Source organism: Bacillus rossius, chromosome 1, assembly GCF_032445375.1.
Source record: "Bacillus rossius redtenbacheri isolate Brsri chromosome 1, Brsri_v3, whole genome shotgun sequence".
Taxonomy (NCBI): domain Eukaryota; kingdom Metazoa; phylum Arthropoda; class Insecta; order Phasmatodea; family Bacillidae; genus Bacillus; species Bacillus rossius.
Window position 1 is genome coordinate 22,782,459 of NC_086330.1, and position 13,894 is coordinate 22,796,352.

At 33.9% G+C, this 13,894-nt stretch overlaps 1 protein-coding gene across 2 annotated transcripts in view; it reads right to left on the reverse strand.

The window, feature by feature from the left end:
- The window catches only part of LOC134533019 (DDB1- and CUL4-associated factor 5), a 61,400-nt gene that overhangs the window by 12,487 nt on the left and 35,019 nt on the right, over positions 1-13,894 (reverse strand). The window lies entirely within an intron of this gene.

Below are 13,894 nucleotides of genomic sequence, written 5' to 3' on the forward strand. Positions count from 1 at the left end.
AATGAAACTTCCTATGATGCTTTCAAGAATTCTATTGGGAGTTTCAAACACAAAAATTATTCTCAAATGTGTCACTTTTACCCTCCAAGCAATTCAATTTGAAATGAAATCTGAAAACAAAACTACCATTCCCACCTCACCATCTTCTTAAATACTTTTCATAGACAGACATCACTCAGATATCTTGTGTAGTTTGTTCTTCTGAAGCTCTACACACCATTTGGCAGCCAGGTTAGCAGTGCTCTTAAGAGGCCGTGTCACAAATTTGCGCTCCTATCTATATCAATGTTATTTTAAAAGGCAGTTTTTCTCAAAGTCTATAAGAGGTAGGGGCCGGAAATTTTGCCTACTGAAAGTATACAATACATTTAACATAACCGCTTTTTTCAAATTTATTTATCATATCATATATTATTTCTGTGATGAAAATAATATTATCAATATTTTGATTTGTCCAGATACATTGAAATTTTGCTTATATTTATAATTATTTAGCAAAAACTGAAAACGCCATTGAAATGTATTGCACATTACTAGACACCTGCGAGTACTCGAAATTCGAGTTTCGAGTCGAGTTTTTTAGTAATACTCGAACTCGAGCTCGTGGCTTTTCAACAACTCGAAATTCGAGCGAGCTTTTCTTGCACTCTACCTATAGAAAAAAAAAGACTCTCATTATAAGGGAATAAAAGTCTTACAACACTATTATCCTTTACTTTATAATGTAACATGATCGACCGTATACATGAACACATCATTTTTACGTACCCGGGATTTACGAATTTCCGTGATGAATTTTTTTTACTTCTATAATTTTCCGCATAGTTTTAATGTATCACTTTCCTGCTTTATGCGGAAGTATTTCCCGCTTTATGCGGAAACATTTCCCGCATTTTAATGTAAAAAGCGTTTAAATTGTCCGGGGTCTCATCATTTACGCCATAAAATGTGTGATATAAAGTCCCGTTTAAAATTTTTATGAAAGTTCCTGCCAGTAATGGCGCACGTAAATATAAATATGAAGAAAAGACAAATGAACAACAACTTACGAAGAAATATGGATGATGTACCATAACTACAGTACAATTCCAATAGTTATCTTAAGATAATTACCATAAAAAGAACTAAAGATTCTTTGTGGATACCATAACTACTGCAGAAGCATGATAGTTACCACATTTGCACTATAGTTGCCGTAATAACCGAGATGTGTATTTACCGTGATGGTAATGTATTTATTTAGGACATATTAAAAAAAAAGGATGTTAAATCTTGATATGTACGGTTGGCACATGTTGCTAAGAAAGAATGCAGTACTACTACGAAAAGTGAAAAGGGTACTCGTGGATTTTTAGGTTATGGCAGTCTCTTTCGTTTTTTAGTAATATCGGCCGAAAATTAACAAGAGTATTGGAAGTTGGCAGAAATGCCGATTCAACTAAATATTGGCAAAATCGGCTTCTTCAGTACAGCTCTACATTTAATGACATGAGTAAACATATTTCAGACTACAGGACATTGAAAAAGACTTTAATTTCCATGTAGGTTTATTGTGCGTAAGTTTTTTTTGCAAGTGTAAATTGAATTAAGTAAAATGCTTCTATTTATATTACTTTAAATTGATTAAACTTAATGACAAGTTACAGATATTTGACACTAATTTTGAGGTTAAACAATTTGGTAAATATGTAGAGTAACGGTATATGCGAAAAAAAATGCTAAAAATCCGAAAATACTTTTATTCTATGCTCTTTCACTTCCTCTTTTCAAATCAACCGGCGGAGATAAGAAATTCCAAATACTTTAGGAGATATAGAATTTTTTAATTTTGCAATACAACACCTGTACAACCATTAGACTGACGCCATTTTTGTTATTTTGCCGTGTGTTCGTGAATGCGTAATAAATAAAATGGTCGATTAGGTCAGGTCAGTTACATTATTAATACTTTCAAACTAAGCGGATATAAAAAATAATGTGAATTAATTTCAATGGTTCTTTAGTTTTAAAGTATTTATAATGTAACTGACCTGACCTAACAAACCCGGACAATATCCAAATAAAAAATAAGACTTTAAAATTAGAAACGTTAAAAACCCACCTAAGTTGGAGGCGGGTACATTTCCTTTGCCATTAGAAGGAAATGATGTAGTCGTTCACCTACGTCGCGATACCTCCGACGGATTAATAAATAAATAAATAATCACGTATTGGTTCATTTGAATACTGGCCAATCACGGAACTGTCACGTGACAAAATTGTCCAATAAGAAACATAATAGATACTCGTAAACCAGAAACAATGGTGATCGCCGCATGAATACCCAGGTATTGTGATGAAAATTAAAAAATTTGATAATCCTAAAGTATTTGGAATTTCTTATCTCCGCCGGTTGATTTGAAAAGAGGAAGTGAAAGAGCATAGAATAAAAGTATTTTCGGAATTTTAGCATTTTTTTTCCGCATATACCGCGACTCTACATATTTACCAACAATTTTACTAAAGCATTCCAGCCACACAGGTTGCCAGCGAGAGATGCTTCTCATCTGCTGTAAACACCATCTCCAATCGTAGAGCTAATTTAACTCCTGAACGTGCAGAACAAATTATTTTTCTGCATGATAGATTGAAGAACAGAATTTAATACTCTATGACAATCTCTCTCAGAATTTTTGTGCCGAAAAGTGGAAATGTTGAAACAATGTGAATGTACTTTTCAAACAACATGATTTTTGGTGTTCAGTTAGTTGAAGCTCAGTAAGGACTCCAGAAAAATTGACAAGGATGAAATTATTCCAAAGTTATGTTACATTTACACAAACATATACGTACTTGTAAACTGTGGTTATGTTAGTTGGATGATATCAGTTACTAATGAACCAATGGAAACAGGTTAGATTCAATGGAAAACATGTTTTTTTTCCTAGCAGTGCAAATTATAAAAGCACTCTGTAAATAGTTACTCAAAATTAATAAGCCCACTTCATTTTAATACTTTATTCAAACATTATACCTACTAAGTTTATGGTAAAAATAATTTCCCAAAAGTGTAACTGTATCACAAAAGCTCAAGCTTCGAGAACTTTTAAGTAGGCTCGCTCGAGCTTGGCTCAAAGTAAAATTCTTAGGCTCGCAGACCTCTAATGTAGGTCTATCTATTTAGTAGGCTAACAATGATAATGGTTTCTTTTTTTATTTCCATATTTTTCTCAAAAGTTCTCACATTTTATTACTCCATCACAGTAAATTTATGTGCAATAAACTGAAGAAAAAAAAAAACTCTAACTCGACTCGATACTCGCGAGTATTTTAGCAAACTCGCTCGAGCTCGACTCGAAGTGAAAATCTTCTGCTCGCAGAAGCCTACACATTACCTTCCGATCAGTGTCTTCATGATCATGATGGGTTTATAAACCTGGGTGTAATCAAGTCTTTAACTATTACATGACAACATTTATACTTAATAATTTGGAGATATGCCTTTTCTATCCTCAGCCCCTGAGCTTTTACTATCTGGTCTGGTGACCGACCTGACACTCTTCAACCACCCCAGGGGTCTCCGATTACACATCTTATCAAAAAAAAAAAAAGCTGTTCGTTCATTTGTTTTTGTGTTCGAGCGAAGGTTTACTTCTCCATTAGTGCCACAGAATTCACACATTCATGCCAAGGGAATATTCCGCTGATGTGACGCCATACGAATGTATTATTCGCGACCATACAACTTTTTTGTTTGTCATCGGGAAAATGACGCCGCAGTTTGATTTTTTGTGGTGATATAAAATAAATTTTCTTGGAATGTTCATTTTAAATTGAGCATTTTTAAATGTCAGCGTAGAATATGCTTATCTGCCCATTTTGTTTCTTTCCATAATAATGAGTAAAGTTAACATTGTCATAGACATTTTATTATATTCGTTTGCCGTCCAAGTACAAATGTCACACTATATCGCACGTAATTATATTTTTTTACTAATTTGTTAGTTGTCATTTTATTTAAGTTATAAATAACATTAATAAAAATTATTACTTAATAGTCCAGAATAGAGATTGCGTTATTATTCATTTAATAGGGGTTTAAAATATGGTACTACATACATATTTATATTATCTTCTTGTCTTCTTTGTAACTTTACTGGAAGAATGGCATTTGGTATGTATGTTAACTCACAATGAAAATACTTCAGAAGTACTCAATTAACAGTGAACAACCTAGGGCCTATACTAATTTCATTATGTTCATGAAATATAATTGATATTACTAATAATGAACTGTATGTGTTTTGCGTAGAGATATCGTACGTACTGTATGTGGTACAGACCAACATTAGCTAAGACTCTGTAAATAAGTAATTTCAGTTAATGTGTAGAGAATATTAAAAGTTAGAAATAATGATATATATAAAACAATGCAGAGTTATCAGCATAAAAATAGAAGTTGTTTTTACGTAGCGCCTACTGGAATGTATATTTTGTGTTGAATTATGTGGTATGATTAGTATTCTCTTATTGTAAGTGTGTTTTGTTAAAATCTTATAAAACATCACTTACTGTTGAAGGATTTTCATTTTTTTTGTGATGATCTTACTTAAACAAGTTTTAATTATATTACACATGTATATTTTAAAAGCATTTTAATGTATACTTATAGAATTGTAATAGGCTTTATACGGACTCTCACGATGCATGTGAGCATCTATAATTAATAGAGACCGGAAAAATTCGCGGATTCATTCGGCGATAGGCTAGAAGTCAAATACATATACCTTTTAGATGATTTTGCTATTGGCTTACTGTTCATCTGGACGAATCTCAACCAATTATAAAACACCAACCAAAGAAGGATCGAATCACAGACAAACAAGCTGAGACGACTAACAAGTCAGCAGCAAATGAACTGCCGTTCAGTGGCGTAGCGTGCCATCTCGGCGCCTGGGGCGGGAAACCCATTTTGCCGCCCCCATTCTATAGGTGCTTAATTAAAATTAAATTTCACATGCAATGAGGTACCTTTTATTGAAGTTAAAATAGGATGAGCGGTTTTACAAGCGGATTCTACGGGCCTTATGAGCAGCGAAGTCAGAAATAACTTTGTCAAAATCAATATTAGCAGCCAATTCTTGTTCAATCGACAATATAGTCAAGTTTGATAGTCTATCGGAGATATGTTCTTATATATTTTTAACGCCTTTTTGGTAATTATATTTAATTTTCGGAGCTCCGAAGTATATGATCAAATTATAATTTTTCGGGGGAATTGTTAAAGTATTTTTTTAGTATTATTATATAGCTATTTTTATGAGTAGTAATAGGGTATGTATTTTATGATGGATGCACCGATTTGTGATGAAACGATTTTATGATATATATGTGTGTATATATATATATATATATATATATCATAAAATCATTTTATGATGGATGCACCGATTTGTGATGAAACAATTTTATGATATATATATATATATATATATATATATATATATATATATATATATATATATATATATATATATATATATATATATATATATATATATATATATATATATATATATATATATATATATATATATATATATATATATATATATATATATATATATATAAAAAATGTTGTCATATAAATTTTGTGTCTTTTTAACTTGCTGCCTCCTCTCACTGTTCGCAACCTTATTAGTATTTTTTAAGCCTGCTATTAGTTTGGGTTTTAATATTTTTTTGGGTTTACCTGCGCTCGCGGTACGGGGCAATATATGAGTTTTACTGTGTCCCGGTTTGCGGAAGTTGTTTGGTTTGCCCTGGGTTAAGGTCAAACTTTACAGTACAATGCGTAGTACTAAATTCAATGAGTGCGAAAGAGAGGCATCGACACGGGCCGACGCGTGAAACAAAAGATTTTGTATGAGTAATTAACACAATAAGGAGTGCCGCTCAACTCGGCTCGCGCGCGCCGGGCGGCGCGCCGTGATGCGATGTTGATGTTCGTATGTAAACAAACAAACGTTATAAAGAGCTCTGTCAGTGATTTCGCAGTTTTTCTTTTAAATAAATATTAAAAAATAGTTGGTGCGCAAAATTCTAGATAAAAATGGAACATTATAGTGTGTCTGACACATGTAATGAATGAATCATAGATCAGATCTCAACCCGCTTCACCGGCGACCCGCCCCCGCGGGCTGCCGCCTGGGGCGGGCCGCCCCCTCCGCCCCACCCACGCTACGCCACTGCTGCCGTTATTTTCCCGAGTGTACAGGGGAATGTGCAGTCTATCCTGAAGGCCGTCGAAACCGCGAATTTTTCCGGTCCCTAATCTACATCAATATTATGGCCGTTTCACAAGATCAAATATTTATTGAATTCAATCTGTTGCATTCATTGTACATGATTTTCGATATGTACATTGAATTCAATACAAATTGAAGATGTTACTCAACTAAGCTTATTCTTATTAACTTATAAGTATTTTGTTTGTTCAGTACATAAAAGTAAAAGATTCGTTATTATTTAAATAATGAGCATCTTTAAGCAATAACGTTTTCAAAATATTTACATAAACATAATGGAATATATTTTTTAAATACTTTATATCTACGATCACATCAACGGCAGTATTATGTAATGAATGAGGTAATGAAATATCTTGAAAGGATATTTTCTTCTCTGTAAAGTAAATTTGTAATGCAGCCCTCTTAATGTTAGTCTTGTGAGTTATTTCGTCTTCTAATATGCTACAGCAATGTATAAAATTAAGTTTTGTTAGTGTTTTAGTCTTGTGTAATGTTAAAGTGTAATGTGATAAATTCAATAATTTTTTTGTAAGTTCGTATTCATAAAGGTAGGCTACATATCGTATTAAGATAAATAGTATAATATTTGTAAATTTAAATTCTTTGAAACAACGTCGATAAGAGGTTCACCTACCTCTGTTAAACTGTATGATGGTGCATTGTAAAAAATTAGGTAGTCTGACTTAAGTGAGATTGTATTTAGATTGTGTGTGATGCATATGCAATATCTAAGCATATGCATTTATGTTATTATCCTTTTAAAACGTTACATGATGAATTTCGTATACTTTTTAATGTCAACTAACATTATTTATCACGGACTATTACATCCAGATAAAGAATAATTACCACATGTTTGAAGATTAATTGTATTCCGATACGTTTAAAGTATTAAAATTTTTAGATTCGACTCATACCATAGTTGTATAAGTGAGGTTTCTTGATTCTGAATCCCTGCATCCGCAATTTCCTAGTGAGCCGCCGGTCAGATTGTCATCCTCTCAGATTGTCGAGGAACCAGATACATTTTTCGTCGAGTAAACTCGAGCTGTCAACCTTCCCACTAATCCTGTGATAAGGGTATAGTAGCTTTATCACGCGCTGCGGCTACAGTTCCTTCGGTTGAAAAAGCCACTAAATCTCACTGTTAAAAGAGAGAACTTCTAGAGCAGAATATTGGAAATAAACATTTACTGACACGGCCTCTTAAGTAACATTCACATCACTCAAGCCATCTGCATCAGTCATCATTAAATATAGGTAGAGACCCTATTTTGTGGTAAATAAGCATGACAGATTTCGGTATAAAAATTGTACTGTTTCGGTATATTAAGGTGGTGAATTTTATTATAATTTGTTGCAAAAGCGGTGAAAAAAATTAGCCTATATATTATTTATTGAAAATTTTTGGTTAGTTGTCTCGTAAACAAAACCATATTTTACACAAACAAAAATGCACGAGAGTAAAAGTGGGCTATATTATATAAGAACTTCTAAAAGTTACTCACCAGCAGTACAAAACACAAAGAGCAGAAAAATATGAAAAGAACAATAACATAACGCTAATTAAAATATTATGTTAACATGACTTCCATCCAGACTGGATGATGTCAAGTTGCATCTTTTGTCGGTTAATACATTTCCATAAGCTGAAAAAGCACGTTCACAGTCAACATTGGTCACTGGCATCCACAAAACATTTACTCCCAATGTTGCAAAAACTGGATGCTCCTCCTTCAGTCCTAAGACAACATCAAGGATGCTTCCAGAGTCTTGCTTCTTCATTGATTCTTGAAGTGCTTTGTAGCCTTTCAGGAAGTCTAATTTACCGTTTTCTTTGAGCAGTGGTACTTTTTGTGTCAAAGCATGAAGTATATCATCAGCAATATTACTGATAATATTGCGCAAGTCAAACAACCTACCCAAGCTCTTAAAACACTCACGAGCTGGAACTTGCAAGACTAACTCATTCAATTTTGTGAGACACTTTGTACCTCAGCTCCTTAACTGAGCTTTCACCTCACCTGACCAAACAGACGAAGTGTTTTGATGATTGTCGTGGTCTTGTCACCCATGATGCCATCTGCCAGCAACTCAAAACTGTTCTTGAGGTCACCAAGTTTACCCAACAAATTTATGCACCAGTGGTTTCTTGCCAGATTCCAGTTCCACTATGTAATTTGAGAGTCGCTCGAAATGCTCAGTTACAAAAGTGGCTTGCCAACAGATAACATTAATAGCAGACTGTGACAAACTCTTGAAGTAATCAACTGCTGGAACTGACAGATCTAATGTGGATACAACATATTCCACTACATCAACAAGATAATCAACAATGTACTTAACTGCAAAAAACCATGAATTCCATCTAGTCAGTATGGGTGATGGAAACAGATGGCTTTCTCCCCCTCAGGATAGTTTTCTTTCAGGAAGGTGACATAGTTGTGTTTCCCTTTGCGAGTATTTTGTAACAGCTGCTTAGTCTTCGCAATGCATTCATTCAATTACGGCAGTGCTTGTGGCCATAAAGACTGAATAATACTGAGTTTGTGGTCCCAGCATTGCACATGCAACTGTTCTTCTGATATAAGAACTTTCATTGAGTTAATGCACTTTGTCATATAGCGTGTACTATAACTCACAATGCAAACAATGTCGTCATACTTCACTTCTAATTTTCTGAAACAGTCTAGAAGTGCCCTTGAGCATTCAGTCGCTGTAGATGATTTCAAGACAGAAACAGATCCAATGAAAAGGTCTTGCTCTGAAGAATCTGCCATTGTTTTTAACAGTACTATGAATACACATTGTCCTTTTCTGTCAGTCGTTTTGTCGCAGAACACTGCGATTTTCTTTCCTCAAAGGCACTCTTTAATATGATAATCTTGTTGCTCTTGTACAAGTGGAACATAATTCTGCCGTAGTGATTCTGCTTTGGGTAAATCACCTGATCCTTGAATGTAGTAAACCACTCCCTTAAAGACGGATGATTCAATTTCTCTAGCGGAACATTCGCACACATGAAAGCTTTCGTCGTTGCACAAATAAATTCTTTCTTGTCAAGTTTTTCCATCTTAGTTGCCGAAGTAGAAGCACACTCGAGCACAGACAACTGCCGTTAAATTCCTGACCCACTACTTAAAGCAGCCGTCCTTTTTTCTTTGTGTATTACACTGTTCGTGCAGTGTTTCACGCAGGTGTCTCTCCGTTGCCATTCAATTCTTTGGTTACAGTATTTGCACATTAGGATACATTTGGCTTTATCGAATACATAAAAACCTTCACTTTCAAATTCTTGCGCACGCTGAAACACGGATACAATTTTTGGCATGATTTCGATTACTCTACTTAATTGTCTGCCGTATCCACGCGGTCAATGTTGTTTGTTTTTTACAATAATTTATTTACGTTTTCGTAGCCCATAGATACAATATTGACGAAGGTGATGCACAATGGTCTGCACATCTTAAGCCATCTAGCGGTGCAAATGGAACTACCATTATTTAATCCACATTCAGATCCATCTAGTGGTGCTTACGAACTACATAGGATAGAAGTTTGCTTACTTGCTACCAGAACAAAAAACACTCTTGGCCAGAAAATTTCCTGAATCAAAAACCACACTGCCTGTCCCAAAAAGCTAGTACTACAATATGTCACACATCAGTGATATTAATGAATTTGCTAAATTTAGGATATCACCAAATGTATGCCCCAACCCATTTTCATAATCAAAATTCACAACAAAGGTGCTTCTTAGAATCAAGCAAATTCTCTATTGGAGGCTGCTATTAACTACAAGAAGCCCTCAATTTTCAGAGTAAAAAAGTCCCACGAAAGATGCATTTATAATTTATAATTTATAATTTATAATTTATAATTTATAATTGAGTAAATTCAATAAGTATTAAGTACTAGACCAACAATTCAGATGTGATAGAGGACATAATGAAAACCAAATAATATTTGCTCTATCATAATGTTAACTTTATTTTTACTGTAAAAAAGAAAAAAAAAGCATGTTCCACAATTTGGTTTATGTTCTTACAACCTTTTTTTTATGAATCATAATTACACAACTAAGTTCAAAGACTCAAGAGTCCATTGACTTGACACAAACACAAATACATGCAACGAAACTGAATACTTACTAGTATATAGTACAGCCAAAGAGGCAATAAAAACTTACAAAATTATCAAGAGTTCAAGACTTTAATCTTTACAAAAAAAACACATTGTTCCATTTGTACTGATGTAAATGATTAGTAACTGTAGATAACTGTCAGTTTTCTCAACTCTTAATGCTTAAGGAGGCCAACCCAGTCAGAGTGTATCTCTGTTAGAGAGACGGAGTGACATGTGCAACGCTTGCTGGTGCTTCTAGCGTGGTATCGCCTCTAAGTGCAAAGCTGTGGACTGGTCTTTAAGTCATGCACAGGCCAACCATGAGATCTGAGCGGTAACCATAACATTATATGGTAGAGAAATGAAGATGGTGTGATGCAAGTCCCTAACAGTGCCTTTAATAATTTCTACAAGGAGTTTCGTTGCCTAAGAAATATTCTAAAAACATGTGTATTAGCCATTTTCACTCTTCTAAAAATACAGTTTTAAAAACAAAATAAAGAAACAGATAAACTGATCCGTCCTCGTAGAGTATTCCAAAATACTTTTCGTAAACGTAAACAGACCCCACTCCGATATCTTCGGTAGTTTTCAAATTGCGTGGTTTATTTATTAAAACTCTGCACACTGTGTGTGCCCATGTGGGCAGAGCCCCTAATGCTTAAGAGGTAGGTTTGGTAAGTATATGTTTTTAACCCTCTTAGTGCCAGCCTCTGCTAGTATGGTAGTGCTAATAGTGCCAGGTCATTTTTAACTAAATTGCATCTCTAGAGTTTAATTTTAATAACTTTTTAACCTTTACTGTTATAACTATGAAATTTTTTACTGTTTATAGATAAATGTTTTCTTCTGTCACTTGTCATGTTTAAACATAAAAATTTTCATCTTATTTTATTTTTGTTGTTTTTTAAATTAAAAAAAATAATTATTAAATTTTTTTTATAAATTGTAATGTGGATAGGGAGTAGTTTTGACAGTAATATTCTTTGGTTTGAATTTTTTTTAAAATATTTAATTGTTTTTCTATATGATAGTATAATAGTGATGTAATTTTTTCCAATATTTATTCTAATAATAATTTTTTTAAAAAAAAAGAAAAAAAACATTGCTTTTCTAACTGTGTACAATACAAATGAAATATTTTCTTAGCGTAACTCCAACTATATAGTGTATTTTGAATCCTTATAATTTTTTAATAATTATAAGTCTGTTATTAATGTATTTAAAAAGTAAACGATTTAATTAAAAAATTATGCATTGCTATTGTATGTCTTTATACAAATTTAGGTGAAACTGACTTTCAAATTTTAGAAGAAAAATATTGTCTTGGTTTGATCAGCATTTTTCATTATCACATTTTTTTCAATTAAAAATATAAAATTAATTGGTAGTTCATGATAACAACAACGATAAATCCATCACAACTATAGTCAAATACATATTCACTGGTCCTAGCAGCTGTGTTTACTAAAACAAACACCATGCAATCCTTTATGGCATTTTGCACAAACTGTCCTTGAACGCTTTCTTTTTCCTCCCTGACGTTTACTCGATACACTGCAAACACAACATTCTTTTTCTTTCTTCAATGGCAGTTTCAGAATTCCTGATGACGCCACACTTTCGTTAGTGTCACCAGGTTGTTGGTGTTGCTGTTCTAGCCACTCTTTTCCGAGACTGTCCACTACAGCAGAGACGAACTCATATCTTGTCAGAATGTTACCATCTGTATTCATTTTGTACAAAATATAACTGTTGAGTACCATACGGCCAAATATATTGAAACATACTTTTTTCCAGTATTTCAATGACCTTCTTTCGTCGAGATAACAATACAGCATCATATCACTTGTGTCTATACCACCCATGTATTTATTGTATTTGTGAATGATTTCTGGTTTTTCACGCACTCTCTCTAGTCCGTGCCGTTTTTTAGTACACTGAACATCTTCTGTTTTTCCATTTGTTGATAGTAAAATTACTGGTTTTGTTTGAGATTTCTTTTCGCGATATGCCAATAACAGCAGTTCATTACTTTTGAAATACCTTTTCTCCCCAACCTGAAATTTGTTTTGCCTGTGTAATTCGGCTGGTAGATGCTTCCTGTTCCGCCTAACAGTGCCAGTAAGGTAAGTCCCTTCAGAATAGAGTTTCTGTGCAACTGGTACACTTGTAAAAAAATTATCAACAAAAATGTGATAACCTTTTCGTAGTAAATTCACACCTGATAATAGCTTCATTATCACAGTGTACCCAAGACCATGTAGTTTTATGCTAGTCTTATCTAATTGATCTTTAGCACCACGGTATACATAAAATCCCATGCAGTAATTGACAGTACTATCACATAGCATCCAAAATTTTATTCCCCATCTATGGTGGTGTTTGTTGGGAAGGTATTGAAGTAATGAAGTATGGCTCTTTGTTCCGACCAAACTTTCATCAATGCTCAGCATTTGGTATGGAGTGAAGTGGTGCTTGAAAACATTATTTGCGTGGTCAATAATTGGTTTGAATTTTCCTTCTGGATCATAGTTTGATTCGCCTGGTAGACCAAGGTTTTTGTTATCCGATAGGTGGAAAAATTTTAGAAGTAGTTGAAATCTATTGCGAGAAAACATTTTTCGAAACCATGGCATGCTGCGAGAAGGAACAGTAGACCAATATGAGGAAAGTGTAGGCATTTTTATGAGGCCCATATTTATTATACATGCTACAAATGCTTTCATTTCGACAACTGAAGTTTTTTTCCAAGAAATAGCTCTTGAACCTATACCTAATTTACCCTTGTTCTGTGATAAAAACTGCTGAGCATATCTATTGGTTTCCTTTACAAGAAGCTGTAGTAAGGAAAAAGTAAACATTAGCTGGAAATATGCTATGGGCTTCGAGTTTCGAGGGGGTAAATGTTTTGGTCCAGCATTTTCTAAAAACTGGGGTATGTTGTGTTTTGGTGGTGAAAAGTTTTCACAAGAAGACCAGATTATATTATTTACGTCAGTCTGTTCATTTTCATCCGACGTATCACTTGAACTATCGCCTGAATTCGTACTAAGTGAAGCACCGGCTGGAATATAATTATCCGCAGCCACAGGAGTAAGTCTCGGTGTGTTTGAAGTAGATGGTAAATGCTCTTCCTCATCAGTACTTGTATCGTTGTCGCTTGTTGTATCACTTTCACAAATATCACTATCGAGCGAATAAAAATAGTCGAGCATTTCTTTGTCATCTTTACCCGCAATGTAACTTCTTTTCCGAGACATTATTATGAAAACGAAAACAAAAGCCTTGATCGCACAAAGTTTCGCGGTAGTATTAGTTTGAAACAGAGTAACATCACTTTCCACTGAGAAATATGCGGGAAAACGTGTTTACTATGACTACTACAATAATAATTTTCAACGCAGAATAACCAACGGTATAAAATCCTACGCAATTTGTAATATCCACGAAACTGGTAGTTACATATATCGTTTACA